Genomic DNA, 22450 nt, shown 5'->3' with positions numbered 1-22450 from the left:
ACCAGAACTGTTTTGGATTCTGATATATGTTTCAGTAGAGTCTTGCTTATCCAACCTTCACTCATCCGACACTGTATTATCTGATGCTCCTCCCTCCCCGCCTCCAAAAGCATGCACTCATCGGTGGTGGCCACCCGGGAACACATCCGCACCCATCTTCCTTGCTTCTGGCAGCGAGGCACCGCAGCTCAAAAATCGAGCACAGAGGGTCCACTGGGCACACATATCCGGCCTGTGCCGGCTGTGTCCCACCCCTCCTGGCAGATGCCAAGCTCCTGATTCTGCCACCGTTGCGCCACCACCTTTGCTGCTGGGACCCTGCCCGGTGAGTGAGTGAGTGAGCGAGCGAGGGAGAAAGCGGGGTAGGGAAGTAGGAAGGGGAGGCCCCAGAGGGAAGGGAAGCGCTGGACCCTGCTCTTTCCCTCCCAAACAACAACATGAAGCACTCCTCCCCCCCCCCCTGTGCACCAAGCGCCCGCTGGGAATGCTAAATTTGTAAATACAATAAATACTACATAACAGAAAAAGCAGTATTGAACTGCCTTGTCTGTCAATTTGTTGTAAAACATGTTTTGGTGCATCCCTCCCTATTATCCAACATTTTCACTTATCCAACGTTCTGCTGACCCATTTATGTCAAATAAGTAAGATTCCACTATATTTGCATATAATGAAATTTCTAGGAATTCATTTACTTTAATATACATGTTATACACATAGAATGAAGATAATTTTATATACAATAATTTTGTGTAAATTCAATTATCGAAAGGCACCTGTGTGGACCATTTTAGATTACAGAATTCTTGAAAAGTGATACTCAATCTGCATAAATTTTTTTACTGAGAGAATATAAGCATTTGAGCAACAGAAATGTGTTCTATGAAAGCTAAGCACATTGTCCTGATACAGTAGGATACTTTTGTCTCTCTGACAACATTTAGCTTTTCCATTGTAATCAGTTTGGCTCAGAAGCACTTATCTTTGCCTAGCTCCAGTCTCCATATATTAATACACATTTTGTTCATTGTTCACTGTTCACATTATGCATTGTATTTTCATTAACATCCATCCTTGTTGACCATACTCCATACTCAGGAAGTCTGGAAGAAAAGAACTTTATATTTTGCACAATAATGATCAAGGTATGTTTATCACTCTCCAGAACTGACTTTAAAAAAAGCTTAGCAAGAGGTGCATTACTGTGGAGTTATGTGATCCCATGAAATTGACGAAAAAGGCCAGCTCCACATGAAAGGGGAAAACACAGTCTGCTTGACCAAGTGAATAGAGATCCCCAACAGTTATGCCTTGGAATTATGGGCAGTGTTACCAAATCAGGCCTTTCACACTACAGAATTATAACATAGCAATTACACTTGCAATATTTTGTGGAATCCTGGAATTGGCAGTTATGGGAGAGGCATCTTCAACTTGTAGACACAGAATCCTCCCCTGGGACCTCTGGTCAGGCCACAAACCCCAGGAGGATCCCATAAAAGAGAACCATGTCAAATAAAGGGGAATCACAGTTCAGTGGGCTCCTTGTCTGAGGGAAAATTGCTACAGAGTGAGAATTCAGAAAATAGGATTCGTATATTAGCAGTCTCCCATTTGGACTAGAACTCCCAAAATCCATGAGAGGTAGCCATGCTTGGTGGTACTCTAGTGTTAATATCATCTAGAGCAATGGTACTCAACCTGTGGGTCCCCAGATGTTTTGGCCTTCAACTCCCAGAAATCCTAACAGCTAGTAAACTGGCTGGGATTTCAGGGTGTTGTGGGCCAAAACAGCTGGGGACCCATAGGCTGAGAACCACTGAAGAGATCCAAGGTTGAGATCTCTATACCTACATGAAAGCCAAGGCATATGTACAATTTTTAACTTCCCTGATCATTGACCACGTTGGATAAAATGTATAGGACTTGTGGTTCAAACCATCTAGAAAACATCAACAAAAGGATTTGGATCTACATCTATCTTCAGTTTTTATCCAATTACAAAATTAATGGAATTTATTATATATTTCTATCACTGGGGTTTTAAAAAATGGTTTCAGAGTGATACATCTATTCCAGGATGTACTAATGCAGACACTACAGGTAAAATACACATTTAAATTTAAAGCAAGGTGCAAAGAGAATCTGCAAAGGGTGGTTATGTTCATCTACACCAGGGGTCCCCAAACTTTTAAAGCAGAGGGCCGGTCCACAATCCTTCAGACTGTTGAGGGGCCGAATGATCATTTTAAGAAGAAAAAATGAACAAATTCCTATGCACCCTGCATATGTCTTATTTGCAGTGCAAAAACAACAACAACAACAACAACAACAACAACAACAACAATGAAAGAAAAATACAATATTTAAAAATAAAAACAATTTTAACCAGCTCAAACCGATCAGGATTTCAATGGGACGTGTGGACCCGCTTCTGGCCAACAAGATAGTCAAGTTAATTAGGATTATTGTTGTTGTGTGCCTTCAAGTTATTTCAGATTTTGGGTGAGCCTAAGTCAAAAATTTATTTATTTATTATTTACTACATTTATATCCTGTCCTTCTCACCCCGAAGGGGACTCAGAGCGGCTTACAATTTATCTATCTATATATATAAAAGAGTGATGGCATCATGGCGACCCACAAAACAACAAAACTACAGGCCCCCCCAACCTCGAAATTTGACAACACAACCCATCATCCACGGCTCTAGGTTGATACAACAAAAAGAAAAGAAAACTAAAGTCCTAATTAGAGAGAGAGGAATAATTGCTTTTATCCAATTGCTGCTAGTTAGAAGGCTGAGCTCCTCCAACTTGGTCTCCTAGCAACCCAATAAAAAATAATAAAAAACACTAAAAATAATTAAAAACACTAAAAAATTAATACAATAAAATACTATAACAGAAAATAACTAAAAATAATACAAGAAAATAATAAAATATAATAAAAAGATAACTTAATAATAAAATTTATTTTAAAAAATACAAATAACGTCAAATAAAAATTACACAATTTTTAACCAATACCACCACCACTTTGCCACAGCAACGCGTGGCCGGGCACAGCTAGTATCTATATATAATATATTATATTATTAGCATAGAACAATATTAGCATTATATATTACTATATTGAATTATACCACTATATTGTAATATTATTAGTAATATTACATGTAATAAATAATATATAATTAATATTATTATATGGTATTATTATTAGTATTACATTGTATTACATTATAATATTTCTATCAATATTATATGTATATACAATACTATATTATTAAAACTAATATAAAAATATTATATTATAAAACTGAGGGCAGGGGCCAGGTAAATGACCTTGGAGGGCCGCATCTGGCCCCCGGGCCTTAGTTTGGGGACCCCTGATCTACACTATACTTCAAAGCTGATCACTGAAACAGACAATCCTAATCTGAAAACAATTCAGGCACATATCTGAAGCTATGGGCCAAACTGATAAAACCAGATCAAAGAGGACATTTTTCTCACTTCACGTCTTTGAAAGTGGTTATTAGGGGGAAGGTCTTGGCCATGTCCTTTTACTGTGATCACTATAAACTCTTGTTCTCTACCCAGCAGCTTGAAAATGAACCCTTAAAACCAAACAAGCTAACCAAAAATAGCTTATTTGGTTTGCAGTGTCCTGCAAAGATCTTTAATTCTACAGGATATGACTGTATATGAATTCTTTTCCCTTTCACTGCAAAAGAATGGTATGGGGAACAGCATTACATAACAGAAAACTAAGAATAGGTCCCAAGAGGTTTGTGACAAAACATGAAAAGAATGACCTGGTGCGTTGCCAAACCAGCCTTCATTTTATACTGCTATGGAAAAATACACGTTTGAAAAATGAACGCATTTCTTGCTGTATGACCATTCAATGAAAGTCACACTTACAATTTCCCCTTGGATCCTGTCACAACTTTTGATTGATTTGAGTGTTTCTTTGATCACCATTGCAACACTGGGCTTTTCTCACACTCCTTCAAGTCTTGGACATCTTGCAGACTGATGTAGGGCTATTGCTGTCTGCCCAACATTATTTTCGAGAAACTCAAACTGATGCAGAAATGGCAATCCTCTATGAGTTTTTCTAAACATTTTGGTTATTCTGGACTCTCTTTTCTAGAGACAACATCAGACCTGCTGTTCATGAACACTTGTGCAGCTTTCATCTCTCATGTTAAACTAGGATCTATCTTTATTGGCCCAAAATACATCAAGTAAGTTTTCAAAGTTTTTATTGGCTTCTTCACTAGGCAAAAATGTTAAAAATCATATAGAAAAAGAAAAGTGATGATGTTAGAGTTGCAGACTTCTATTTTGTCTCACACGTTCTTCTATTGTCAGCGAAGATGAAGATGGATATCAATGCAGGCAGAGGCCCCTTATAGTCTGGTTATTTTAATCCTGATTTGGTGAACATGCTAGCATCTGGTTTGTTTCTCCCCATCCCAAAGAGGAAATTTAATGTTAAAAGGAATGCACAATGTTTAAAATTAAACTACTTTTCCCACCACAACTTCAGCCTCATTTATACTGCCATATAATGCATTTTGGAATTGCATTATATGGTCAATGCTGACTCATATAATGCAATTCAGTGCAGTTAAACTGCATTATATGAGTCTACACTGAAAATATAATGTCATTTTAAACTGCATTATATGGCAGTGTAGATGGAGCCAGAATTGCTTTAGAGATGGCCCTGCTGTTCAGGTTGCATGCATATTTATATTTTAGGTCACTACTGCCCATTTAAAAGGACCCTTGGCAGACAAAGGTGGGCACTAATTCCTCTATATACATCTCATCCATTTTTATTTTCAGCTTGATTTCATAACAAGTCATCAGTCTCAAAAACCAGCTACATAATTGCAGTTGAGCTTAGGATACTTTCAAGTAGAGGAAATGTGGGTATAACTCACAATCCCATAGAGCCCCATTAATGTCAGGCCACAATTTCTGATTGCATATATCATGAGTGGCTCAATTACTAATTCTTCACAAAACGCTGGATGTATTTTAAGCCAAAAATTGTTGCTGTTGCTTTCTCCCTGCCTTTGAAAGGAGAGAATAACATCTGCATCTCCTACTTACACATCTACAACTGCAGTTTATTGTTTCCAGCTACAGCATATTCCAAATTGAATTTCCCTTCTGCAGTTCTGTAATTGAGGCTGATTAGATGGAAGAAAGGGGCAATTAATGTAGAAACACTTTAATGTGGGAAGCACTTTAACTTAACTGTTCTTTGCAGTTCCGTGCCTCTGGTCAAAGGTGGTTTGTGCTAGTAAGATCAGAAAACAACACTTTTAAAAACCATGTTTACCCACTGAAAATACTTTATCTTCTCAAGATGTTGAAAAGATAAATTATGAAACATAAAATAGTAGTTAAATCAGCTGCTGAGTTAAGAGTCCCATGCTGGTGCTTAAGCATCAACCACAGTAGCTCGAGTTAAAAAGAGATTTGTTTTATGCAAGAAAGTCTACTTCCCATTTGTTTTGTTTGTTTCAAAATCTCAAATCTCTTAAGGCCGGTATCACATTAGAGCTGAAAAAGTAGGCAAAGGGTCTGCATCTCATCTGAAATCCTGTGGCTGTCTTCGGAAGGATTCTGGGGATTGTAGTTTAGGACAGGGACCTTTGAAATGCTCAGACAGACAAGTCCTGGGTCTCACTAAACTACAAGCTCCAGAATTCTGCAGGAGGCAGACACAGGATTTCAGATGGGATGCAGACCCTTTGCCTACTTTTTCAGCTCCAGTGTGATGAGAAACTACACTAATATTCCAGAAAAAAACAAATTGTAACCCATGTCAATTGTGGGGTGAATACAGCCAAATGTGACTAGTTAATTTGTAACAAGGAATGTGAAAGCACTCTTTTAAATCTTTTAAATCTCATTTCAGATTTAACAGCTGTCTATAATACAAATCTTTACCATACAATTGCACGTACTTCAAATTGTTTAATGCACCTACTTCTGCAATGCAGTTTCAGAATCTGCAGTGTTACACTGAAAACCATTGTGGTGTAATGTTAAAGTGTTGAATTATAACTCTGGAGATCACAGTTTGAACCCCCATTTGGCCATGGCTATTGGGTCACCTTGGGCAAGTCACACTCGGTCAGCCACAGAGCAAGGCTAAATACCCCCCCCCCCCTTCTGAACAAACCCTGCCAAGAAAAAAAAAACCCATGATACGTTTGTCACAAGTCAGAAATGACTTCAGGGCACACATCAAAAACAACCACATGATTGATGACAGCAACAACACTATGACTAGCATGCAATTTATAGAATGTGTGTATGTATATATGCCTTCAGGCTACCTGTTGACTTAAAACGATTCTGTGGATTTCATAAGGTTTTCCTAGACCAGTGGTCCTCAAACTTTTTAAGCGGAGGGCCTGTTCACGGTCCTTCAGACTGTTGAGAGCAGGACTATAGTTTGAAAAAAACATGAACAAATTCCTAAACACACTGAACATATCTTATTTGTAATTCAAAAGAAAACCCCACAAAAGCACAATATTTAAAATGAAAAGCAATTTTAAACAACATAAACTTATCAATGGGAAGCGTGGGCCTGTTTTTGGCTAATGAGAGAGCCAAGTTAATAGGATTGTTGTTGTGTGCTTTCAAGTCATTTCAGACTTAGGGCAACCCTAAGTCTAAAGTTCCAAGTACAGTACTCCAAAAACCAAAAGTGTCCAGATGGGTACTTGAGAAAGCGACATGTTTTCTGCCTGATGGTTCATTATTCATAAACTTGGTTTAATGTACTACATTAATGAAAAAAATAGTGTGTAGAAAACTATACATGCTATATATGAAACACAAAAAAGTGAAATTTTGTGTTTAAACTTGGATTCCATCTCAAAGATAGCCCTTTATGTAAATGCAGGTATGCCAAAGCCCCCTCCCCCCAAAAATCTGAAATCCAAAGCATTTCTGGTCTCAAACAATTCAGATAAGGGTTACTCAACCTATATGATCAGTAATGTTTTGAGTTTTAGAAAAGCCCTGAAAACATGGCTATGTGCCCAGGCTTTTGAAGATTAAACGATAATGACGACCCGGACTGATTTACGGCTACAGCACGAGGATTTTGGAGGAATGGATTTTAATCATATGTTTTTATATTTTTTATATTGTTTTAATTGTTTTATTGGATTTTTATAGCTGTTTTAATTATGTATAGGCATCGAATTGTTGCCAATTTTGTACGCCGCCCTGAGTCCCTTCGGGTGAGAAGGGCGGGATATAAATGTTGGAAATAAATAAATAAATAAATAATGTGTCCCATATTATCCAACATCATGACAGTAATTAATTACTGCATTGGATGGAGCGAGTGGGGTAACACTGAACTTTTACAAGTACAATGATTTGCTGAAAAATTAATCGTAATGCTCAGGCTTGTATACACCCAGTAACAGCACACTGGGATCTAGCCTCCTGAAAAGGGTCTCCATTTAACATGGCACAAACAGGGGGCAAGGGGCCGCCTCAGCCTCTCTTGAGGCTCACAGTCACCACTTCCAAAGCCTAGAACTCCCTCACACCCCTCTTCCAATTTTTCTTCTATGCTAGAAAGGCAACCTCCAACTCTGTGGCTCCATGGCCAGCCACAAAAAACCATGGCAACTGTAAGCAAGCACAAAAGAAGGCTGCACGTACTGTGGAATAAACTGGGTCACGACTGATGTCAGATACATTTGGCATTTGTCAAAAGCAAGGAACAGAAACAGGACTTGACAGAAAGCAATACTATTGTTCCAGACTTTTCACTGGTGCAGAAGGTTTGCAAACCCTCTGCTTGAGGTCACTTGCTCCCTATTCCACATATATCACCTCAAATGACAGAAAACAATTTACTTTTCAATCTGTACATTCACCAGAAACAAATGTTAGCACTAAAGCTAGCCATATATGGCTTAATTTCAATAACACAAACTTTCAGATATCAGAGGAATTACACACCAAACAGTACATCCACCATAAATAAACTGAAAGGAGCCAACAGCTCCATTAACATCTTCTTTGAAAAGCTTTTTTATCTTAGCCTTGAGCAGACTTTAGCTCAGATTAAGGTAAAAGGTAGTAAAATGGAAACACTAAACAATCTTTGGTTTTCTTGATAATTATCACCTAACCGTTGCCTCTTTGACCCACAGGACAATGTGAATGCTCAAATCTGTATGGAGATCTATTGTTGTTGCTGCTGTTATTGTGCATTTTTACGTCATTTCTGACTTCTTGATGTGTGCCTTCAAGCTGTTTCTGACCTTTGGGTTTTCTAATCTTTATCTATGTTTCACGGCTGAGCAGAGATTCAAATCCTGGTTTTCAGAGTGGGAATCCAACATTCAAACCACTACACCACATGAGTCCAATGTGGTGTCATGAACCTAACTATGATGGTACTTCAGAGGGGGTTTGCTTTCACCTCCTTCTGAGGCTGAGAAAATGTGACTTGCCAGAGGTCATCCAGTAGTTTGCTATGATGGGACAGAGATTCAGACCATGAATTCCAGGGTTATAGTCAATGCTCAAACCAGTACATCAGCTCTAGCTCTCAGATCTCTCATATTTTCCTATCCCTTATTGTACATGATTGCCCTCTTCTCTTGGAAAGGAGAAAGCAGGCACATTTATAGGCAATCCAAACCAGGATAGGAAAAATATTATCAAACAGGAATGTAAAACTGGAGCAGAGGGAATGTCAACAAGTTCTCTCGTGGCTGGGAAGCTGCCATTTCCAAGCCTAGGCACACCAGAAGACTACCAGGAATTCATTAATATGAACACAGTGAACAACATATTCAAATTGGCCAAGTACAGGTAAATTACAGTGATATTATAATGGCCCGTCAGAATTTAGATTGCCTATTTTATTAGGAGATAAATAACTATGTAAAATTATCATTGGAAACTATATTGATTTCCAAGCTGGCATCTAAATGCCACTATTTGCAAAACATGCATAATCTTGAGACATAGAATAGACACCTGGTTGCTATATAGGCCAGCCTTCTCAATTCATCAGTGCATAAAATCTGCTTATTTATTTATTTATTACATCACTTCTACCCCGCCCTTCTCACCCATCAGGGGACTCAGGGCGGCTTACAATATAAACATACACATTAAAAACAGTTGTCATCAAATTTAAAAATCCATCAAGATTAAAAATTACAATAAAATTAAGAATATCCATTAAAATATACATAATTATACATTTAAATATACATTTAAGGCGCTTTCCATGTTCATGTGGGGTCTGTCAGTAGGTCATATGTTCTTATCTTATTTTTGCTGTTACTCATGCTCAAATGCCTGGTCCCATAACCATGTTTTTGTTTATTCCAGAAAGTTATCACAATTTGGGCTTTAACATGCAAGAAAGAAAATGTTATTTTTCTTTCAGTGTTAGGCTAGTGGAGTAAATCATTTTTTTTGGGGGGGGGGGGAATATCAGCTATAAAATGTCGGTTACGTCTAGTTTTTTTTTTAATTTAAAAAACCTTGAGGTATATTTCTACACATATTTCCGTGATTACAAAAGCACTAGAACAAGTGTAATGACAAATTAGTAAATAGTGTAAACTAAACTCTAAAAGTACACCTTCTAGTCTTTTAGGTAACCTCACTAACAAAATATGAAATGTACATGCAAAGATAGCATTTTGTATTTTTAAGTATGTATCTTTGCTAATACATACAACTCAACAATGGTCTGAAAGACTGGGTGGCATATTACATACAAAAAAATCAACATGAACTAAACATGTTTTCAAAATCTATGAACTGACTTTGCCTTAACTCTGCTTGATCCAAAACACTGGAATAGCAGATTATAGATTAGTCATTCTTTTCCTTCTCTCAAATTTTATTATTCAACTTTTCATAGCATTCTTCAATAGGAGCCACGGTGGTGCAATGGGTTAAATCTTTGTGCTGGCAGAACTGCTGACCTCAAGATCTGAAGGTCAGCGTTTTGAATCTTCGTGAGGGGGTGAGCTCCTATCTGTCAGCTCCAGCTTCCATGTGCGGACATGAGAGAAGCTCCCACAGGATAGTAACACATCCAGGTGTACCCTGGGCAACGTCTCTGTAGATGGCCAATTCTCTCACACCAGAAGCGATTTGCAGTATATTCTCAATTCAATTCTGACACGATTTAAAAAAGCACTCTTCAATTACAAATGAAATTAATAGGATTTATTTTAAGATGGTGTTAATAAATTAATAGCAGTTGCTCACCACCCCATTTATTTCTAGCTTGGGGAATAATATAATCTTATTTACAAACATTTTGTACATTTTACATAAATAAAGTGTATTATTATTACATTTTCAAAATTACTGGAACTCAGAATACATCCTACATGCTAACCCCTACATTAAAGTTACTCCAGCCATATCAAAGCATAGCTTTTTCCGGAGTGTTGCATTTGTTGTCCAGCATAAGATGCTGTAGGCTATATTTCACAGGAAAGAACTGGCTAAACCACTTCTGAGCATTCTTTGCCTACAAAACCCCTTTAAAATTAATGGGATGCCATAAATCGGCAGGCAACTTGAAGGCAGGTACACACATACAGACTACGATATCTCATATAAACACAGGATTCTGCTAGAACTAATTCAAGGGTCAAATTCTATGTTCAATAATTTTAGACAGAAAAAACTTGTTACTGAAATAAACCAAATTTCTGAAGCATTTCTAGAAATGTTTACACTGTGATCATATATAATATAGATTCTACATTAAAGGATGCAATGGGCCTCAGTACCTATATATACCGTAGATAGAGATTTGGTTTCAAGAACCTCTCTGGATACTCTAGTCCTATTATATACAGTGGTACAGTAAAATGGTGCCTCTTGTAGAAAATGGCAAAATCGAAGTGCGCTTTTTGAAATTTGTTTTTTTAATATTTTCAAGCTGTAGAATCTGTGGATATAGAGGGCCTGCTATGTATAATCTAAATTCAAGTATTAGTTTGTGAATCAATGGAACTTACATAATTGTTGGCTTGTGCAGTTTCCATTTATTCAATTGGGCAACTTAGTAAGAGGTTCTCTTTGCATTTTAACTCTACATCAGTGGCTCCCAACCTTTGGGCCTCCAGGTGTTTTGGACTTCATCTCCCAGAAATCCCAGTCAGCTTACCTGCTGTTAGGAACGTTGGGAGCTGAAGTCCAAAACACCTGGAGACCCAAAGGCTGGGAACCACTGCTCTAAATGTTAACTCATCCCATAGAGACTGAACATAGAGCTTACTTCCCAGTAAATATGCAGAGAACTGAAAGCATCGTTACCAATGTTCTGCCAGTAACAGGTCACATACCAACAAAATGAGAACGTTAACGGAGATAAATTATGCTCAATATGGTTTACATTCTCTTACAATGAAAGTCACAGACAGCTCAAATGGCTGGAGTCATTAAAATGAATGAACAGAGAGTGATTTGTTCCACATTGTCAACACGCATCCAAGTACAGTACTGTACAAGGCATTATAAGTGAGAAAGAGAGGATGCTAACCCTACCCTCTCTCTCAACTTTCCAGAGAGGACACATCTCCTTTTCAGGTTCTCCACAAGACACATCCCAGATGGATACAGTTGAGAGTTGCAAGGAGTCATGTAACATCCCCTCCCACCCCCTAAAGAGGGAGCTCCCAACACTCCTCACTCTTGATGCTGCTTGTTAGGCACTGCTTGGAGTTGTACCTCCTACCACCCTTGGATTAAGGGGGAAAAAGTGGATTATATACCATAGATGGAGTGCAACACCCACCTTCCCCACTGGTTACATTTTTCCTTCCATTCTTATAGCCTAAGTAGACAAAAGTGTATAAACCCAAACTTCTTTTAGGATCAGGGTTGACTCTGTCACACCACCACCACTTGCAGCAGCCACTTACGTAGGCATACACTATACAGTCCTGGTAACTGTGGAACTCATCCTCATTTTCTCACACCCAAGGAAAAAGGCTCTCTTTAGGAATATAATCATAGAGTTGGAAGAGACCACATGGGCCATCTAGTCCAACCCCCTGCCATGCAGGAAAAGCACAATCAAAGAATATGCTAGGTCAGTGGTCCTCAAACTTTTTTGAGGGGTCGAATTATCATTTGAAAAAAAATACAAACAAATTCCTATGTACACTGCACATGTCTTATTTGTAGCGCAAAAAACCCCCAACAACAACAATGAAAGAACAATAACATATTTAAAAATAAAAACAATTTTAACCAATGTAAACCTATCAGGATTTCAATAGGAAGTGTGGACCTGCTTCTGGTCAATGAGATAGTCAAGTTAATTAGGATTGTTGTTGTTGTGTGCCTTCAAGTCATTTCAGACTTTGGGCAAGCCTAAGTCTAAAACTGAGGGCGGGGGCCAGGTAAACGATCTTGGAGGGCTGCATCCGGCCCACGGGCCTTTGTGTGGGGATCCCTGTGCTAGTTCTTCCAGGTGATTCTATGGCATGCCTCTCCATCGAAGTTGAGGATCTAGCAAATTCTAGAGAGGTATTTATCTGGGAATCTCTAGTTTAGGGGTCCTCAACTTTTTAAGCTGAGGGCTGGTTCATGGTCCCTTAGACTGTTGATGGGACAGACTGTACTATGAATGAATGAATTCCTATGCACACTGCACCTATCTAATTTTAGTGCAAAAAATAAAAGAATAATACAAAATGATTAAAATGATGATACAAATGATACAAATATTAATTCAAATGATGAAGAATTTTACCAAAATAAAATTCACTAGTATTTCAATGGGAAGTGCAGGACTACGTTTGGCTGTAGAGATAGCCACGAATTAGGAATGCTACTGTTGTTTGTCTTCAAGTTGTTGCAGACTAAGGGTGACCCTAAGTCTTACATTTAGGGCGGGGGCAGGTAAATGACCACATCCAGCCCACCGGGAACCCTGCTCTAGATCTTCCAATGCAATTGTATGATATGTTATTGAATGGCATTTAGACATATCCACGGTTTTAGTGGGCCATTGGCATCCACTGTGGAAACGCAGCCCAGTCGGTAACAACTCATTCTCTGGGATGATGCAATGTGTTAAGTAGAACCAGTGACCATACCAGTGTTAGAAGGAAGTCCTGACGTAAGTCTCCTGCTATTTATAACTTTTAACCTTTTAGGTGGCCATACTAAGGCATCCTCTCCAGTAGTCACATTAACCTTGAAACTGTATGCACTGTTTTGGGGAGGCAAAAATCTTGAATTGACTGCCTTTCATGAGCTGCTACAGAGTAATTGGGTTGTTTGCTTTCTAAGACAATGCCTGGCTCCCCACAGTTTGAGGGAGCAAACAAGAAAAACACAAATAATACATTCTGCCTAGGTACTACCTTCTGATTTTTCACCAAGTGCTTTCTAAAAGTTCAGACAACCATTGGTTTTATGAAATGCATCAAGCAAAACGTTGACCATAAAGAGATATTGCTGCTATAAACATGCAATTCATTACAATGCACAAGGTATCAACAGGTTGATGGAAAGGTGAAACAATTTACTTTACTAGGTTTATTAAGCTTCATACACAGACTGAGTATCTATTAGTCACTCAGTCACTGGGAAGTTTAGGTAATTTATTTTCCTGTGTATTTTTATTATAGACTTCGGAACGCAACTCTCTTTTCTGTAAACAAATATTTGTGAAACTATCCATCACTCCTATAATGTATGCAATTGGCTAACAGCCATTGTTTAGTTGGCTTCTTAAAATGTGCTTTAATCTGAAACTAAATGGAGTTTGATGTCCTAACACTCCTGTCAACCTCAAGGCCCATGGGCCAAATCTAGCACACCATGTCATTTTATGGGGACGACAACTCCTGTATTCCTCATCATTAGACATCATAACTAGATCTGATGGGAGTTGTGATACAATAACATCTGGAAGGCTGCAGTTCGCTTTGTTTAATCAGGAGAGTGGGATTTGACTTTAGATACAAGGCTTGTGGGTATGATGTCTGATGTTAAAATACCCTTTCCTCTACATCAGAACCACAAGTGTTGTTTGATTGCAATTCCCATTATCCCCAGCTACATGGTGGATAATCAAAAGTGATGGGAGCTGTCATTCAACAATATCTGGGGACCCCAATTCAGTAAAAACTAAAGAGCACCAACCTCTATTATATGGAGAGAGAGAGAGAGAGACAGCCCTCTGTATCCATGGATTCTGTGTCTATGGATTCAATAGCACCTTGAAGGCAATCGTAAGGCTGATGACACCCTTGATGAAAATGTGTTTGGCATGCCTGTCTTAAGATAATGATGGGCACCCATGGCCTTTCAGATGTTTTCAGAGTGGCATATAGGCAGGCCCTATGCTGACTATGAACCCCGGTGGCGAAGTGTGTTAAAGAACTGAGCTGCAGAACTTGCAGACCGAAAGGTCCCAGGTTCAAATCCCGGGAGTGGAGTGAGTGCCCGCTGTTAGCTCCAGCTTCTGCCAACCTAGCAGTTCGAAAACATGCCAATGTGAATAGATCAATAGGTACCGCTCCGGCAGGAAGGTAACGACGCTCCATGCAGTCATGCTGGCCACATGACCTAGGAGGTGTCTACAGAAAACGTTGGCTCTTCGGCTTAGAAATGGAGATGAGTACCAACCTCCAAAGTCAGACATGACTGGACTTAACGTCAGGGGAAACCTTTACCTTTACCTATGCTGACTATGGCTAATAGGAGTTACAAGCCAGCAACGTTTAGGTAATGGTAAAGGTTTTCCCCTGACATTAAGTCTAGTCGTGTCCAACTCTGGGGGTTGGTGCTCATCTCCATTTCTAAGCTCAAGAGCTGGTGTTGTTCATAGACACCTCCAAGCTCATGTGGCTGGCATGACTGCATGGAGTGCCATTACCTTCCCACTGGAGCGGTATCTATATCTACCCATATTTGCAGGTTTTCCAACTGCTAGATTGGCAGAAGCTGTGGCTAACAGCGGGAGCTCAACCCGTTCCCCGGATTCGAACTACTGACCTTTCAGTCAGCAATTTCAGCAGCTCAGTGGTTTAACCTGCTGAACCACCAGGGATGCAGCAATGTTGGGAGGGCCACAAATCCACAGCATGTAAGCACTTCACAAGTGGCTCCAGGAGCTTCCCAGAATTGTTGTAATAAGTTTTAGTCAAAAACAAGATGTTCTGTAAACTTTATGAGGAAATGCCAGTATTTTCAGCTGCCTTGAATTAAAAAGTTTGAAACAAAAGTATATAATCACTTCTTGAGACCTCTTCTCAAAGTTTAGATCACATTTAAGGCAGTATATGACTTTAAATTCTCATTGTCCTTTCTTATATGAAATCTTCAGGGGAACCTCAAAACAAGTACTGTGTGGGCCAAACATTTAATTTAAAAAAACAATTTCAAAAGGTTTTTTTATTCTTTATATTAAGCTACTATGTGTGGGTGGAAGAATCAGACAGCCCCCCCCCCTAAAAACTAGCAAACTAATCTTATGTCTGGTTACTTGGAAGTAGATCCTATCAATCAATCTCTATATGGCTCATTTCCAAGTGTAAACAGAACAGAGGGAAGGACCTTCATTTTAAATGATAATTATTTCAATTAATGCATTATTGTTGTGTGATCCAGGTTATTTTTGGCTTCTTTCGCTCTCACATCTTTGTTTTATATAAAGTTACAATGCTTTACATTTCTAATTCAGTTCAAAGAATGAATGTGATGGGTGTTTTCCCCCGCCGGGCTGTGAATATTGTTAAGCAGGTAATAAATACCTGGTAACCTATTTTAGAACATCCAATACCTAAACAGAGAGTATTTTACTGATTCCTGTTCTGTGGCTATTACTCATTAATTAGATTAAGCTGTTTACTCGACTCCAAAAACTGATAGTAGGTTGATACTTTTGTGTTCTTGCAGGCAAACAGAAAACACTTTCTTCTACAATATCTTTTACAATGCAGATATAGATATATAGATATAGCTACACTTATATATGCACTGTAAAAGATATATATACTGTCTACACACACACAGAGCTAAAAGTCTAATGCAAAAAAAAAAAATAATAGGTACCTTATGGGTTGCCATGAGTAGTTGTTGTTCTTGCTGCTGCTGTTGTGTGCCTTTAAGGGCTCTTCCAGACAGGCCCTATATACCAGGATCTGATCCCAGGTTTTCTGTTTATCCCAGATTATCTGGCAGTGTGGACTGATATAATCCAGTTTAAAGCAGAAAACCTGCAATCAGATCATGGGATATAGGGCCTGTCTGAAATGCTCTTAGTCATTTCTGACGTTATGGCGACCCCAAGGCAAACCTATCCCAGTGTTTTCTAGGCAATATTTGTTTTGGGGGGCTGCTTTGCTTTCCTCTGAGGCTGAGATTGTGAGTCTCGGACCAGGCACACAGTGGATCCCCACAGCCAACAGAGATTCAAACCCTAGCCTCCAGAGGCACAGTCAAAAAGTACTATCCCATGCTGGCTATCAGAATGTATTAGGGCATCCTCCCAGTTCTAGGGATGTTGAATGGATTGATCTGTTTCAATGCATGTGCTTTCAAGTTCCCTGCAGACTTAGGGCAACCCTATGGATTTCAAGGGGCTTTCTTAGGCAATAAAACCCTCCGAGGGACTTTGGCCAGTTCATGGACAAGGCATTATTTTATCTAGTAAACAGAAAAGCAGCGGGACTAAAATGATCAAAGGTCTGGAGACCATGAATCCATATGAGGAGTGTCTTATAGAGCTGGGGATGTTTAGAAGAGAAGAGGAGACATGATCGTCATGAATGTCATCAAGAAAATGGAGCAGGCTTGTTTTCTGCTGCCCTGGGGACTAGCACTGAATTGAGCAATGGGTTCAAATTATAGTAAAAGAGATTCCCCTTGAACATTAGGAAGGACTTCCTGACAGTGAGAGCTGATCAGCAGTGGAACTCTCTGCCTTGGAGTGTGGCAGAAGCTCCTTCCTTGGAGGCTTTTAAGGAGAGGCTGGATGGGGATGCTTTGAATGTGCTTTTCCTGCATGGAGATAAGGGTAGGACTGGATTGAGGTCTCTTCCAACCCTATGATCCTTCTTCTTCCTAGTGTTTGCCCCACAAATTCACTGGGTCCGCTCGGGTAGTAGTTCTCAACCTGTAGGTCCCCAGGTGTTTTGGCCTACAACTCCCAGAAATCTCAACCAAAACATCTGGGGACCTACAAGTTGAGAACCACAGCACACAGCCATATTACTCCAAATATCAAGAGAGAAAATCCCACAATACAGTAGAGTCTCACTTATCCAACATAAACGGGCTGGCAGAATGTTGGATAAGTGAATATGTTGGATAATAAGGAGGGATTAAGGAAAAGCCTATTAAACATCAAATTAGATTATGATTTTACAAATGAAGCACCAAAACATCATGCTAGACAACAAATTTGACAGAAAAAGTAGTTCAATATGCAGTAATGCTATGTAGTAATTACTGTACAGTAGAGTCTCACTTATCCAACATAAACGGGCTGGCAGAACATTGGATAAGTGAATATGTTGGATAATAAGGAGGGATTAAGGAAAAGCCTATTAGACATCAAATTAAGTTATGATTTTACAAATTAAGCATCAAAACATCATGTTATACAACAAATTTGACAGAAAAAGTAGTTCATTACATATTAATGCTATGTAGTAATTACTGTATTTACGAATTTAGCACCAAAATATCACGATGTATTGAAACACTGACTACAAAAATGCGTTGAATAATCCAGAATGTTGGATAAGTGAGACTCTACTGTATTTGCTTTGAACTGGGATATCCACACTACCAAAGCAGAGAATGTGGGATTTTATTCAGCTGTGTGGAAGGGGCCTGGGTTCCAGCCTTATGATGCTATGCTTCTAAACCAGGCATGGGCAAACTTGGGCCCTCCAAGTGTTTTGGACTTCAACTCCCACCATTCCTAACAGCTGGTAGGCAATGAATTGAAGTCCAAAACACCTGGAGGGCCCTGGTTTGCCCATGTCTGAGACCCATTTTAAGGTTAAGGTTTCCCCTGACGTTAAGTCCAGTCATGTCTGACTCTGGGGGTTGGTGCTCATCTCCATTTCTAAGACGAAGAGCCGGCGTTGTCCGTAGACACCTCCAAGGTCATGTGGCTGGCATGACGGCATGGGGCGCCGTTACCCATAGAAGGTGTTTATACGGCTCTGCACTACACTGGCCGTACAATGCAGTTCAAAGGGCATTCTTTGGCAGGGGAGATCCTAGCTTGAGAAGCAGAAGCCCCCAAACCTGGAGGTGGAGCCCTTAAAGCCCCGACGCCAGAGAAGCCACCCGAAGCGAAACGGGTCTAAAGTCTCCACGAACTCGCTACAGACCCCAAGACGCGACTTTCCGGTAGTGAGGACCCCTGGGGAGGAGAAACGAATCCGCATCAACCCGCGGCAAGTCCCGGAAAGTGTGGTGGGAGTGGCTGCTTCCAACCCCCGAGGCGCCTGCCTTCCCAAGGAGGCTGCCAGGGGATCCATTCCGCTTTGCAGGGAGGGAGGGAGAGAGAGAGAGAAGGCAAGCCCGGGCGGGCGCCTCTCCGAGCGGCTTACCTCTCCGCTGCTTTCCAGCCGGATGTGGAGGAGTAGAAGCGCGGAGAGCCAGCACGGGCGGTCAGGGGGTCAAGCAGGCAGGCAGCTCGGCGGCTCTCTCATCCTTTCTCTCCGCCAGGGAGGCGAGGCAAGGCAAGGCAAGGCAAGGCGGGGCGTCCCCTGGGCGGCCGCGGCAGGGACCTCCTCGCTGATGTCACGGGAGAGGAGGGGGGGGGAGCAGGGAGGGGGAAGCCCAGGAGGAGGAGCCCCGACAGGGCACGCGCCGGGCGGGAGGGGAGGGAGGAGGGAGCGCGCGCCCCTGAGAGCCACAAGTGGGGAGGAAGGCGAACTTTCAACCAGAGGGTAGGAAAGGCGAGGGGGAGGGGCTGTGTGTGTGTGTGTGTGTGTGTGAGGGGAATGGCTGCCCTCCTTAGTTCTTTTAAGGGGGTATGAGGATTATCCCAGAAGTCTCCTTCTTCACATATTGTCAGCGAGATGATTGGCCTAACAAAACTAACAAAATCAGTTTAGTGGGATTACTATGTTTTATGTTATTTTACATTTTATATGATGTGATTTTATTGTGTTACTGTTTTTATTAATGCAATACTTTTTTGGGCTTGTCCCAGTGTAAGCTGCCCCGAGTCCTTAGGGAGATAGGAGGGGTATAAATAAAGTTTTATTATTATTATTATAAAAAGTAAAAGGTAAAGGTTTTCCCCCTGACGTTAAGTCCAGTCGTGACCGACTTTGTATTCATGTACTTTTCAATTATAGCTGTGACTTGCAATTTAAATGATGGTCAACATGTTCTGATTCAACATAGTTCTACTGTATCTCAAAGAGAATGTGTCTGTACAGTCGGATTAATGCAGTTTGATATCACTTTAACTATCATGGCTCAATGTTATGGAATCATGGGTGTTGTAGCATGTTGAGGCACTGGTGCTCTTTGGCAGAGAAAGTGAAAGACCCAATAAAACTACAACTCCCAGGTCTCCATAGCATTGAGTTTAAAGTGGTATTAAACTACATTAATTTTACAGTGTAAGTTAAAGGTAAAGGTTTTCCCCTGACGTTAAGTCCAGTTGTGACCGACTCTGGGGGTTGGTGCTCATCTCCATTTCTAAGCCGAAGAGCCGGTGTTGTCCGTAGACACCTCCAAGGTCATGTGGCCGGCATGACTGCATGGAGCACTGTTACCTTCCCGCCGGAACAGTACCTATTGATCTACTCACATTGGCATGTTTTCGAACTGCTAGGTTGGCAGGAGTTGGGGCTAACAGCAGGTGCTCATTCCGCTCCCGGGATTTGAACCTGGGACCTTTCAGTCTGCAAGTTCAGCAGCTCAGCGCTTTAACACACTGCGCCGCCACCAGGGGCCCATTATTATTATTATTATAAAATGAAGTACAATGGGAACGTCTGCAAGATATTCCACTGTGGCAGAAAAAATGAAATGCGCAGGTACAGAAGCAGGGCCAAAGCCAGAAAAAAAAAACACCTCACCACAAATTTTTCAAATTTTGTTACATAGTATTATGGGTGACATGATAGCAAGCAAAAATATCTCGCCACTCCTGCTTGTCACTCTGCCCTATGCCATTGCCTGGCTCCTGCTGACAACTCAATGATAGAAAATAAAAGAAATTTACCTGAAAATGTTGTCAAGAAGAATTGGGGGCGAACATCCTTTACACTTTGAGCAAACAGATTACAGCGATGATGTTTGATCAAGTGAATTCCTTGCTCTGATCTGCCCCTGTTTACTTTATAGGCACAGTGAGTACCATGTTTTGATTTGTATTTCTGCAAACAGTGTTTGCCTTACTTTTAGACAAATAAAACCCATGAAAGATACTAGTGTCTTCACTATCAATGTTGACAACATTTTCAGGTAAATTTCTTTTATTTTCTATCATTGAGTTGTCAACAGGAGCCAGGCAATGGCATAGGGCAGAGTGACAAGCAGGAGTGGCGAGATACCTTTGCTTGCCATCATGTCACCCATAATACTATGTAACAAAATTTGAAAAAATTTCTGTTCCTGGTTTGAAAGTGTGATTTTCTGTTTAACTGTGCAGTACTTACTTTGAAAGTAGTTGTTATATTCCAGAAACTTCCTTTTTGTGACTCCCACAAGCTATGTTGAATTGGTTGAGACTTGGTGAGGCATTCATTGAAAACTAGAGCAAAATGTGCTGCAGTCTGTCCAACAAAAAAGGGTTTGCAGTTTAATAAACTTTTCCCATGTTTTCATGATAGAAGCGGAGCCTCCGGTGGCGTAGTGGGTTAAAGCCTTGTGACTTGAAGGTTGGGTTGCTGATCTGAAGGCTGCCAGGTTCGAATCCCACCTGGGGAGAGCACGGATGAGCTCCCTCTATCAGCTCCAGCTCCATGCGGGGACATGAGAGAAGCCTCCCACAAGGATGGTAAAAACATCAAAGACATCCAGGCGTCCCCTGGGCAAAGTCCTTGCAGACGGCCGATTCTCTCACACCAGAAGCGACTCAGGTTGCTCCTGACACGGAAAAAAATGATAGAAGCAATTATGAAATGACATTTATAATCCAGGAACAAAAATCATGTTACATAGTGTAAACCACATGGAAGTTCAAACATACAGGTAGCTGTATTGATCTCTGTCTGTCTGTCTATCTCTCTCTCTATTGCACCATCCAGGTTATTAGGAACTACTGTTAGTCATAGCGTAAAGAGCAGGCAAAGGTCAGTATATTGGCCACTGCATTATGACTGGAAACACTGCATGAAAATGGTGAAAGGGGAGAGTTAACATCATTTTAAACAACATAAGATATCCAGCTCAAGACTTTTCACTGAGGAGAAAATTTGTATTTCAAATTCAACATACTAGTTCTAACAGTCTGTATCTCCTCCAGGACCAGTTAACCTAATGAGATTTAATAGCTCATTCAAAACCAACCCTCTGCATTGCAACACAAATAATGTCTTGCTGTTAGCAACATCCATCACTTTCTCCTGCTGTGAAGACAACATATATGCCCAGAGGATGCAAGAAAGTCTCCAGGCAATGGCAGATTAGTCCCAACTGATCAAAAAGTGCTGATGCTCCAGGCTGAGACACACTGGCTCCACTACAGCCCTGGACAAGGTTACATACAATCCCAATTTTACAGGAAAGCCCTGCTGATGTTGCTGTACAGCCGTCACCAGAGAAGGGGAAAACCACCCAGGGTGCCCCTCTCCCTAGGGGTGCAAAGAATATTCTGGGTTGTTTCATGGCTGAAACACTGGTTTCCCAAAACCTGTGAACTCAGGACCCATCTACACTGTGGAATTAATTCAGTTTGGCAGCACTTGAACTGCCATGGCTCAATATTATGGTATTTTGGGAGTTGTGGTTTGATGAGGCACCAGCACAGCTCCTATCGTCCTATTGCATTGAGCCATTGTAGCTAATGTCAAACTGCATTGGTTCTACAATATTGATGTACCCCAAATGGAGCAGAATAATACATAGGCCACATTTTCTCTGCAGTTTTTACCCATGAATTATTTCAGAAAAAAAATATTCTGGGCAATAATATATTTATGTATGTGTAAAAATCATGTTTTTCACAAAAATATATTTTTTTCATGCAAAAAATTGCAAGATTTGTTTGGCACCAAATTGCTAAGATTTTGTTTTGCACAAGTAACCATAAAGGCTTCTGAAATGTATGGAAGTTTTTGTGGCAAACCATTTTCATACATTTTCATTTTTAATGGTATTTGTTGTAAGTTATTAATTGTTGTGTATGGGGGTGTTCAAATTGGGGATTTTTCTTTAAGTTAGCATATGATGTT

General features: G+C 40.3%; 1 protein-coding gene across 1 annotated transcript in view; it reads right to left on the bottom strand.

Annotated features, from left to right (window-relative positions):
* sh3bp4 (SH3 domain binding protein 4) overlaps positions 1-18828 on the bottom strand; it is a 64013-nt gene extending 45185 nt beyond the window's left edge. The window contains exon 1 of the mRNA XM_008113995.3: positions 18644-18828. The gene's annotated coding sequence lies outside the window, so the exon portion shown is untranslated. The remainder of the gene's footprint in view (positions 1-18643) is intronic.
* Between the last annotated feature and the right edge of the window lie 3622 nt (positions 18829-22450).

The sequence above is a fragment of the Anolis carolinensis genome, chromosome 1 (assembly GCF_035594765.1).
Source record: "Anolis carolinensis isolate JA03-04 chromosome 1, rAnoCar3.1.pri, whole genome shotgun sequence".
NCBI classification, from domain to species: Eukaryota; Metazoa; Chordata; class Lepidosauria; order Squamata; family Dactyloidae; genus Anolis; species Anolis carolinensis.
Note: the sequence above shows the minus strand (reverse complement) of the source record. Positions and strands in the feature narration are given on the sequence as shown.